General features: G+C 34.3%; 1 protein-coding gene across 11 annotated transcripts in view; it reads left to right on the top strand.

Annotated features, from left to right (window-relative positions):
• The window catches only part of dnc (phosphodiesterase dunce), a 97,999-nt gene that overhangs the window by 43,421 nt on the left and 42,180 nt on the right, over positions 1–12,398 (top strand). For 3 of the 11 annotated variants that reach the window (XM_065317934.1, XM_065317933.1, XM_065317932.1), the window contains exon 1: positions 4,219–4,894. The exons of the other annotated variants lie outside the window; for them this stretch is intronic. The gene's annotated coding sequence lies outside the window, so the exon portion shown is untranslated. Of the gene's footprint in view, positions 1–4,218; positions 4,895–12,398 lie in introns of those variants that run through there. 11 annotated transcript variants of the gene reach the window in all.

Genomic DNA, 12,398 nt, shown 5'->3' with positions numbered 1-12,398 from the left:
TGTTTTTTATTTGCTTGCAGGTGAGTTTTTCTGCAAAAAAACCTTCGATTTACGTTCGTACAAAATATTATCCACTACGAAAGATTTAAAGGTACAGTAATTATTTGATCGGTCAATAATTATCACAATGCGCAGGAATCGGTTTGCGTTATCAACATATCGAATTAATTGACTTAGGTGCATATATACTATGCAAATATTATTAATATTACGATAATATATTCAGTACAATCGCAAAAATATTATTTTTATAATTTTATATAAAAATGATTCGCAAAATGTGTTGGTAAGCGCATAACTCAACAACGCCTGGACTGAATGGTTTTTACGGCGTGCAAAAATCGGAATAATTGCCGGAAAAACCCTAAAGACAGCCCTTTTCAATAGGGTAAAAGTTGGGATTGAGATTCAATCATAGTTATAGTTAAATTGTTGAATCCGAGATGGCGCGCTGAAGTGCATTATTAGCAATTCTTTATATAATTAATTTATTTAAAATAAAATTGCGAATCGTATTGATAGAATTGACACATACTATGTCTAGAACAAGAGAGTAAAGACGAATTACATTTTTATTAATCACTACCGGTACGAAGTCGCGGAAAATAATTAGTATTCTTGTAATTTATTTAGTAATTCTTTAAAACTTACGATTATAAATTTTATTTTGGCAAACAATTAATTATTTAATAGCGATATTTTGAAAATTAATTTTTTTTATTTGACACAAGATCAAAATTGAATTATAACTTTATCAATTTCTATCTTCTTCATTATTTGCCCACGAAGTAACTTATGTTTGTGTTTAATTATGGCGTTATCTAGTTATGATCGTTCTTAATCAATTTCTGACTCGAATTGCGCGCGCGGGCGTTCGTGTGTGTTTGTTCTTGTCACCCTTGTCATATCAATAAAAGAGTTACGTGCGAGAGACGTATAAGATGGATGTGCTTACGCAAGAACGAACGAAAGGACGCCCGTGGGACCCCGCACCGGGACACGTAATTTGATTGATTGATTGACTCTCGCGCACAAAGTGGGCTCCGCAAACCACCGTCGAATTTTCGTGCTTGCCCGTTTGTATATTGTTTGGACATGTTGCGCACACACTACTCTAATACCACCCGCCCGTCTCTCGGCCATCCTGTGCTACATTTCATCAATCTTTTCTTTTCTTCTCGTAAAATGACAAATTATGCGCATAACCCGACCAACTTTATGCTGGTCACGCTGTGGTTATCATATCAATTCGTTTTCGGCCCGCTTTGTCCTTTCGACGCGTCGTCTGTTTGCTCTAATAATATTTCCATCACACCGATTGATTATTATGATTATGTCGATATGCGGGCTGTCTGTCTATTTGTTATTGTATTCATTATTCTTTATGCATTGTTCTAAATGAAGGCATGACAATATTCGCGAGCAAATATTTGGTTTTACGGCGCTGTGCGCGGTTTTCAAGGATGCGCGCGAAATAGTCAAATGGTAAATGGGGAAAGCGGGAAAACTGATCGAAATGACAATGCAAACACATCGCATTGGCATTGGATCGGCAGTGCAAACAGCGGCGTGTATGCAGGCCTCTCGCGCACACCTTGCTTCCTTTTCAATTTGTTAAATGTCGGTGTATCGATTCGCCGCGCTGGAATATCAACGCCAAGTTTTCTTTCAAGGCCGAGCACACACCAAACCACACTCTACTGACACACATTATTAATATACATAATTAAAAACCATTTACAAATACAAGTTATCTAAAAATTTAAGAAAAAAAAAACTAATTTTTACTTGTATTGCATAATTATTATGTATAATAGCTTAAAAATTAGTTTTATTCTATACAAAAAATTCACACGGTAGCCACAAAATTATAAATTTAAATTAAGTGCATGCTTTGTGCTCTAATATTGGATTTTTATACACGTCGCGCCATCTGACGGTGAAACCATAAACTATATAAGCTACCCACATTACTCTATCATGCGCGCATTTTTCACTTCCTACATCGGTTACCAGATGGCAGGATATGTTTGAAAAATCCATAAATTATTCCGATTTTAATTCTTTCCGAACAAAGTTTGATTGCTATTGAACGTTGAACAACACACTATTACCTAATACATATTCATTAGGTATGCTCTCTGATTGTATGTCATTTGGTATTTCGGGTAAGCCAGGAAATGTAACCGCAGGTTGGACGGCTTTCGCAGGTCGGCAGAGGCTTAATCAATATTGTGGTGATGAATCCACATATAGATATGGTTTCATGGTTTATGCTCGCTTGCTTTTACCACGTGTCACTGGATCGTGATTAGGCGTCCTCGTGACTCGCCTCTCGTCCTTTTGATCTCGATCTCTATAAATAAATTTCACGTGAATTCGTGACAAGCGGCGAGAATTTGTGTTATTGAGGTTATGCTATGTTATGGTAATTTTGGCGACTTCCAACTAATGATTTGTTTTTGATCTGTTTTGTAATAGCTCATCAAACAAAATATGAATGTTTATATTAATAGATTAATTAATATTTGATTTGAGTTGATTACGTGCACATTCATGAAATTAACAAATTAAATTAAATAATTATAAATTATAAAGTTTAATTAGTGGCAAATATGCCACCTAAATATAGTTTATGCAGTAAATGTCGGGGATATTATTGGAATTTGTTAGCTGAAGAGTTAATAATTTTCATCATTATCAACCTCATGAATATAGTTCAGTGTGCATATGCAAATAATGCGTGTGGAATATTTACTTTTAATTATTTACCTGTTATGCACTATGCAGTAAACCGATTAGTTGGAACTGATATGACGTTAACGATGCAATTTGAATAAAAGTGTATTGTAATGGTTCCTAAAATTAGTTATAGTTACACTTGTCATAAAACTTTTTAATATTTTGTTATACTTTCTGTGGACGTTGTTTGGATGCCATTTGAACTTCGATAAGTGTAAACTTATGTTTGCCTGTTTTCGCATTCGCCGCGTGCCATTAATAAAACTTTTCCGGTTTTGCGAGTTTAACCCATTTCCAGCGCTTTTATTGCGTCTCCCAGCGCGAGTGCGAAAGGAAAGCGGACGTCTTGTGGTGTTAACCGGCCGATTAACTCGTGCTAGAAGCTGTTAAAGTCGTTCTAGCATGTGGTGTTGCCATTTACCAAAGTGTCATGAACATATCTCATAACCGCTGCCACTCGCCCTCCAACTGACTGCTGAGGAATGATAAACGATCATAATGCAGATTAATTTCTTTAGCACTTGAAGTGAATTGTACAGGAATGTAAAAAGACGCGTTTGTTGTGCCCGGAAGTGTTTTTATTAATTATTCATTTTACAATTCATTTTAACTAAATATTTCAGTATACACAAATGTTATTGATGGAATTTTGTATTTGTTTAAATTAACAAAATACAAGTTTTTATTGTTTCGGTCACAATGAATCATTAATAACATTCGTATTTAATAATTAATTATACCTGTTGTATACAATGTCAATCAAAATTTGATTTTGATCGAGTAAAAATTTATATTTCAATTTAAACACTCAGATTGTTGTTTTTAAACTGCACAACTTAGAAAATTATTTAATATTTGTTTGTTAATTTTAATTAAATTTTAATGAAAAATTAATACTTGCTCTAAAAATGTTTAACTCTTTAATTTAGCATTTCCGTTGGAATATTTCCACAAACAATTTCGAAAATAAAGTAATAAACATTTCAGGGCATGTTTTATCAGCCTGGCAGGTGAAATAATAAAACGCTGGCACATTTTCAGATAAAAAATTTGTTTGTACTCCAACACGTCATGCATTGCGCTGGTGCTTGTTTTTGCATTTTTATTTTGGTGCGAATTGTAGAGATGACAAATGTTTGATATACGGATGCGTTTATTATCACAACGCGAGTTTTCTCCTGCAGGACAAAAGTACATAAAAATAACCAACTCGCAAAAAACACTAGTTGTGTGTTCATACAATGAATTAATTATTTATTTAATCATCATAAGAGTTGGTGAACCATGTGCGGTGAAAAATGTGACATGTGTGCGCCATTAATTAAACCACACCACACACTTGTTGACGTATGCTCGTGTATTGTTATCATCGTGTGTTTCCGCGTGCGTTCGGCGCTGGCAGCGTCTGCGGCGGCGGCTTCAGTCGTGGTGACGGTGGCGACGCCGCCGCCGCCGACGCGCAAGTTTACCCAGTCGGCCGCCGCACGCGCCCGTTACGGAAGTCCGCCGCGCGACGCAACAAACAAACTTAAACAAAACAAAAATATAAGCAACGAATACCTAACCAAACAAGTCTAGCGCATTATGTAGGCAACCAGTTGTACACTTAGCGGCCATTTAAAATAAAACAAACACCGAATTCAAAAATATATACAAACACACGTATACATATAGTAGTTTAGTAGGAGTAACAAGACATATTTTTGGATGTGTTCCGGGGGCAGCGCTTATTATTACACGTTCAAGTCGATTATCACTGTCAGTCAGTGAGCGTTTGCAAGTGCGAATTTGTGTGCGTGTTAAATTTGCCTGTGTGTGTCTGTGAGCAGTGCGGGGAATGTTAAGTCGACTTTAAATAACGTGCACAAAGCGTTTTTTCGTTCAGTCGGCGGCGTCGTCGTCTGTGCGTGTCATTTGCGTTTTGCGGCGACGGCGGCGGCGGTAGGTCTGTTTTATCAACCGTGCGTGTACACCTTATCATCGGACGTCCGTGTTCGCCTACGTGTGTGTGAATCTATAGTCGATAGGAAATTTAAAACCAAAAAATACAAAAAGTAGTGATAAAACGTAACATTCGCTGAAAAAAATATAATTTTAGTGTACATTTTACACGGATAGCGACCTAAAGGATACAAAACGAAGGACAAGAAAGGTGACTAATTATTAATATTAATTTTATTGTTTAAAACGACAATGTTGCCATAAAATCTCTCGTTTAAAGCGACAAATACAAATGGAAGTCAAATTTATCACGTCTGTAAATTTGTCTTGACGACGAGTGCTAGATTTATCATTATCACATAAAGTTTTTAGGAACACTCTTCAGATAACAGCCATTGACGTATTTTCCACTGTAGATTTTCCTCCCGGGGAGACAACTCCTATGATCATTAATTTTTGAACAGGTTAGCTTCGACGTTTTGAGAAAGAAAATAGAATAAACGAAGTGTCAGTGTGGAAAAGTTAGTGAAACACGTTTGTGCGATAAAACGTTGAATTATTTCCAAACAGCCAACGAAGTGTTTCAAGCGCTCAAACGAAGTAATCGCAAAGATAAGAAAACACCATAAAACCAAAAGTGATAACATCGTCTAATTTGTATTCAGGTATCAGTATCAGTGTTGAAATACAAAAAGGCATTACTAAAATATCAAGAAATGAAAATTTTGTAAAATTTGATTTAGAAAACTAAGTGCATTATTATTACATTGCAATACTCATTGAAAATATTCTATTAATTCCATTAATAAATTGATGGTGAGTTATTGGCAGACGTATAAAGGAAATTTCCAATATTAAAGTAGGTTTTGAAGTGCATTTGAGGTGTGACCGAAAAGGTTACAAAAGATAACTGCGCGATGAAATTCAACGTATTGAAATTATTGCCCTCTTCATCATTAGTCATTTCCTTTGATAACATTCCGAGCGTTTTCAATTAGATTTATCTATCATTAAATTCCATCAGCATTCAATACTCTTCAATTGCAATAAATGCATATTCCAGTTTCAATTGATTTTCTTAATTACTTTTCGCATAAAACTCGCATTCAGATTAACGTTGCGTATTGTAACGTAAAGTCAGCTATATACTTAGGCTTATTTTATGTTCTACATACTTAGTTAATTAGAATTTCGCATAAGTAAATTTAGGCGGAGTAATTAATTAACTTTGGATTCGGTTTTGTACAACACCTACGTTGTTATTGAATAAGTTTTGACAGTTTTTAAATATTTGTAAATATAATTAATAAAGTTTGAGTGTAATTTGGTGGAATAAATATTTATTAATTGTTTTATTGTTTATTAAGTGGAAAATTGATTTGAATTATTCGGGTAATTTGCTAGATTCTAGAAATAGTGCAATTTTTATATAATAGTGGCGTATGACGCAATATGCGATTTTTTTATGTAGTGAAGTAAAAAAGCAAGTAATTGGCGCTCTCGCTGGATGCACATTTGCAGCCGCCTACGCCACCCTTGCACTGTCATTAGCATTAGCGAATCGGCGACGACAAACAGAGGCAGTGAACAGACAGCAAACATAATAAGTCGTTTCGTCGAACTGCGCGCTGTATGTGAGGTTTTAAACTTGCGCAACTAGAGCATAATTTTTCATTTTCCAACAATAGCGCATCAAAATTTATTTTTCGCTGGAATATTTGCGCCAGTGCATATTTTCACATTGTTGGGAGATAATTTTGACGAAAATCACTAAAAAAAGTTTAAAATTCATATTTTGTGCATTTACATGTTCAGGCACTGAAGTTAATTATAACTGATGTCTAAAAATGCATTTTTAAAACAATGTGGTAAACATAATATGAAAATTAATTTAATATCAACAACTGAGCAAAGAGTTGAGGAAATTTGTTTCCACGCTTACGCTGCATTATGTAGTTAGCTTTATACGCAAGTAGAAGTAATGAGACATGACAATCACGCAATAATTAATGAGATCCCACTTCACTCCTCCAGCACAAACAACGACTGAACGCAACGCGACTTGAACTCGTGTTGAGTTTAATTTATTCTCATCTAAATGCGCATAGGAAATTTAAATTTAATTTTCTCTTTATTGCTGAACCTTAAGAGCATTAAATAATAATTAAAGACGTGTACTTGCATTTTCGAAGATTTCATCATTATTTTTCGAATTGCGTAAATCGTAACACTTGCCCAGGACACACGCTGCTTCGCATAAAACGTTTAATCATTCATGAAGATATGGAACATGTGCTTACTATAATTTTGAGCACACGCGTACTTTGTTTGCGTTAAGTGTGCCATTAAACTAAATTAAATTCACGGAAAAAATTGTTGGCATCTTGGCATGTGTGTCATTAATATTATTGAGACATTTTCTACTCATAAATACTCGTATGTATATAAATCACTAGGAAAAAATGTTGTAATTTTGAAGAATTTCAGTATGATTTAAAAAAGCTGTTAATTACAAGAGGACCTAAAATCTATTTATTTTTAGCATTAGTTTGTTTTTATTGCGTCGACAAATACACAAAACCGAAGTTGTACAAACACATTTTTTATATATAAATTTATTCCGTTATAAATTGTTTGGTTTTAGTTGTACACAAATTTAATTAAAAACAACTTTGTAACAACTTTAAGTACTTAAGCAAGCACATACTTGTAATGACTCTGTGTGCGTGTTGCGATAAGTTCAAGAAGACGCGCCATGAACACGAAATTGCCTTTTTGTCGTTTTGCTACTCACGGAATAAATGTTTTAGTATTTTCTTTCAGCTGCTGATGTATTTTTGCATTTTTTGTTTATTTGATGTATTTGCTTAAGGTCGCAAGGTGGAAATGAAGAAATGATATAATCAAATATTTACGCGGGGGAAATATAAGAAAGCAAGATATATTCAACAATAAATGGAAACATTTTTTAAATTTTTATAAAATTTTAGACTCTAGAAAAAGTGTTATAAATAATATTTTTACGCCTACGCTAATAATTAACTCTAAAAATTAGCATTTTCTTTTGATTTAAAAAAAGGAATCTTTTTGTTTTTAATTTAATTTCGTGTCGTTTGTAACGCTCCCTGGTCTTTTTCATTAAGGTAATCATTTTAATGTAGATATAATCCGGCGAATTAAGACTTTTTTGAATACTTTTTGTTTTGTATGAGAAAGCACCGGAGCTTTAAATATTTCTTTCATCCCTTCCGCTAGCGCTGTTGCCATTTTTGAGTTTGTGTTGTTCGACCTGGAGAGTTGATTAGCTCGTCTTTCGCCCTCGAGTCGAGAACGTGCGCTCGCATTTTTATTCAATCGGGAGTTGCAATCACTGAACGAGATGCAAAAGAGGAAAAACGACAAAAGAGAGTGAATAAAGTAGATTATGAACAGTAAAATGCAAAATTACGTTCTTTTCACCGAGCACAGGTAAATTTTGAAGTATATGGGAGAAAGTAACAGGAGTCGCTGGGGAAAATTAATAATGAATAGGGACTAATTTTGTAAATTTTGAATTTCATATACGAAAATGTAAATGTACACGAACACATTGATATAACCATATATGTACTTGAGGGGAGTAGAAAAAATGGAAGCAGAAACAAAGAGAGGAAGGAAAATGGAGCGAACACAAAGCTTTAAAAAGCAACAGGATTAAAACGCAAACGCAACAGGACGCCAACCACCGGGAGGACAATGAAAGGCTTGCGACCCAAACCCAAAATAAAACAAAAACAAAAGTAATGTTAAATTATTGCCGTACTCGATAATACTAAGCACTGAAAATATCCCGGAAGAAAAGAAAAATGAAGGTAAATAAAACAACATAAAAGTGATATCAAATTTTCAAAGATATCACAAAGAAAAGAAGAGAAACTTGATTTAAGAGCCCTTATAAAAGTTTTCTAGAAAACAAAAAGTTAAAGTTTAGGAAATTTATAAAATGTTGAAAAATACCGGAAAAAATAAGATAAGCAGCTTTACCAGGTATAAAAAACATAATTCCAGAAAATATTATCCATAATTTTTCATGTGGAAGCAAAAATATCATATTTTTCTTTCATGAAAATACATTTTATTATTTCGAGTGCATATTCCGCACTAGTTTTGATTCATCAAACTGAAAATTCTTTTTACCCCGTTAGTAATTGATATCAAAAGCCTGAAAGCCTTCATTTTAGTGACTTTCCTGTTTGTGCCTAGATGATTCATTACTCGTTCTATTTTGTTGCTCTGGATTGAATCTGTGCATCTCTCTAAGCCTAATGGATTGCTCTTTATACCATTTTGATCAATCAGTCATCCCAAAGTATAAAAATAAACCAAGTAACAAAAAAATGTACTAAATATAGATGAATTTAAATTGAAATTATGCGCAAACGTAAGTCATCCCTTGAGAAACACGTGCGGTAACACCAGTTGTGTATACTTCCGGTTTACAAGCTTCAGCAGCTCGTTATAATTGCATCTGGGAGCACACTTGTTGTTGTGTCACCACCTTGTTATCCTGTTATCCTCGTTAGTAACTTGACATTCTGCATAACTTTACGCTTTAACCCCATTCTATTCTATTAAACTTTTCGAAATGCGGTTTGTGTTGCCTATATCTAGTATATTCTATTACTATCGTAATGCAGGTTTAGTATGCGTATAATACAGGCATTGACAAAATGTTTTCATTCCTGATGGTTGAGTGTAGGCAGCCAGCCTTTCACTTAGCGTTTTCAAAGGACTGTTTAGACGAACATACTTTGTGTTTGCGCTTGCGAGCGTGAGCTTACTACGATAACAGGTTGTTATGACGGTGTGGAGCAACATAAACAGAATGAGGTTATAGTTTCAAGTGGGGTGCATCAAGTGATCAACTTGTTAGTGAAGCCATTATGCTCGGTTGGTAGCGGTAATCTCCCAACAACATGATATAGTAATCGCAACACAAAATATATGTATACTATACTAAACTGTGACGTAATAAATATTAACAAAAAATGACAAATGAAAATCAAAACATTGAATTACGTGCTTTGTTGGAAACTAGAATAAATATTTGATTGTTGGTGCGCGTTATTGGGTGAAAATCCATTGTTCTATTTCGGAAATTCAACCAGCGCCGGGTCATACCTACACCATTGTTGATTCAGTGGCCGGAAATGTTTAGAATGGCGCCTGCATCCATTTGTGCGGTTGAATAGTTTGGAAAATTTCTCTCGGACATGAAACGATAAAAACTATTAAATCAATATAAATCGGAACCTATTAAAGCACAAGGCGTTTTTATTGATATTTCTGATGAGATATTTATTGAGTGAAATTGATATTGTGCAAATGTTTCAATTTATTTTTGTGGCGTGAAACACAAATTGCGTGCGGTCGATTTGATGCGCATAATATTGTTAAGTGTTTCGGCAAAACTTCGAGAATATGTCGCTTGGACAGCATCCAGAAATTGTTCCAAACATTCACGAGTCATAAACGCATAATAATAACCAGCCAGCTAAACATTTATGAGTTTAAATGTGCAGATATTTATTAATATATTTATATAAATATTTTATGAAGTTATATATTAAATTAAATACAATTAAAATTGAAATTACTGGTTTGACAACTATTAAAAAATAACAGGATGTACGAGTATAATTAAGTTTTGTGTTCGATTCCACATTTGATTTTTATTTCAATATTCAATATTCAATTTTCCAACTTGTTTTCAACTTTAGTACGAATGTGTAAAAAAAGTTGCTTTGCATAACAAACGGAAAAAATGTAAAAATAGAATAAATATAAATAGGAAACCATTTGCGATATGCTGCGTTCAACTCTCAACACTCTGGGCGACGTGTGCGGGCATAGAGACGCCCTCGAGGGTTTCAATTTTCATTAATTTCAATTTTAATCAACTCCTAAATTGAAGCCGGCGCGCTAAACTCAAGCTGAAGCATATTTTTAGCATGGAATATGCACATTATTCACAGTATTCAAAATATATCCACCATCTAGATTTTAAAGTGATCATAAGTTAATTAAGATACATGTTTTTATTCGCTTTTTTCAAATGTAAAAGCATCGTATTTTATATTAAGTTCTTTAATTAATTATTTCCGCTTTTCATCATCTGCCATCTTCTCTTTGTACTATCATTCTCTATTATCAACCTTTATTTTTATAACTTTAGTACAATAGTGCTTTTTCTTATTCTATTTTTCCTCTTTGCTTGTTAGAGTTTCGAAACAAGGAAACGTTGTAACTGTAAAATGTTGGTTGATATTGTGGAATCCTGGCAATGTGGAATTAATAATGAGCGTGCTCGGTGAGCGCACTCCTTGCGGCTATTATTTAAATTTAATTTTATACTTCATAGTCTATATAGATAGTCTACACAGCTAGCTTACCGCAATGTCGGCATTGCATTGGATGAGAGTACTTGCTACCTCGGTTGAGCCGTTGTTTTCCCCCGCGTTCGTAAACACTCTGCTGATGTGGATTTAGTGAGTTTGTTGAATTCAACAATATTCGACGTGTTTCTCCTGGGCAATAATTTAGAAACTGTTTGCGTATGCCGGTGTGACGATATTAATTACACGAGGTGGCAATTATTTACTATAGTTTTCGAACTACCAATTATCATTATGTAGATTGCATGAGTTCCACTAAAGCAAATATTAATCATTGATTATTGGGGATTAAGAGCCACTATCATGGTTGTGTTAATTTTTAATTGTTAGAAATTAGAAATTTTATTGATTTGTTGAGCAAAAATCAACAAACCTAAAATATTTTATGTTTGAAAATATAATACTTTTATGGTCATCGTTAGGAACACGTTTTCCTGTTACGTTTTACGAACTTTTCTCGCTGTTAAAGCTTGTTGTGAGTGGGCGAAGTTTGCAGCCCTATATTATGCGCAATATGAGTCGAAAATCCTTCCGCTCTCGCTATTTTGCGCTCGAGAGTGCAACGTCGCAGGCTATCAGCTCAAGTTGATCGTTTTGACGCTCGAAACAACCGAGAAATACGCTGGAAAATATTCGAGAAGATATTAAAGTTTGTATACACCTATAACAGGCAAAAGCCTGAATGTGACCAGACAACTAAGAGTATAGATAACCCCGGATGATAGAGGATAAGAAAATTGAAGTGAACGAGAAGTGTGAGCGGTTATTAAATACATATTTTATATTTTAGCATTGGATAACGTAGAGATAAAATTGGTTTCAGGACCGTAAAATATTATTACCGCCCAGACGTGTAAAATGAAAAACTTTTTAGCGTACAAGTGGGCGTTGAGAATAGTTTAAATGTCACGTGAAAATCAATACCCTGATAACGGATAAAAGGATACAAGGGTACAAGCTTGATACGAAATTAATTACACTCCACAAAGCGGCGCTAATCGAGATGGGAATACAACGTTATCACACTGCATCAATTTATCTGTTGTAGTAAATATTCAAATTTCCACGAATTGCTAAATTTAGACTTATTTAATTATTTTTATATTTTTATTATTCTCAGTTGGTTAATTAATGTTTGTTGCCGTAATTAATTCTAGAAGCGCGTCGGCGGCACCTAATGAAGTCTGTTTATTTCGTATGCGAATGATACCATGAATTAATTAGCGATACGTGCACGTTTCGCACGTGTAAACTGCGTGACACGCGTAATCTTCCAATTTC

This window comes from Atheta coriaria, unplaced genomic scaffold (assembly GCF_025399875.1).
Source record: "Atheta coriaria isolate IRGN ID8LTWV9N9 unplaced genomic scaffold, Caltech_Dcor_3.1 hic_scaffold_3_pilon, whole genome shotgun sequence".
NCBI classification, from domain to species: Eukaryota; Metazoa; Arthropoda; class Insecta; order Coleoptera; family Staphylinidae; genus Dalotia; species Dalotia coriaria.
Note: the sequence above shows the minus strand (reverse complement) of the source record. Positions and strands in the feature narration are given on the sequence as shown.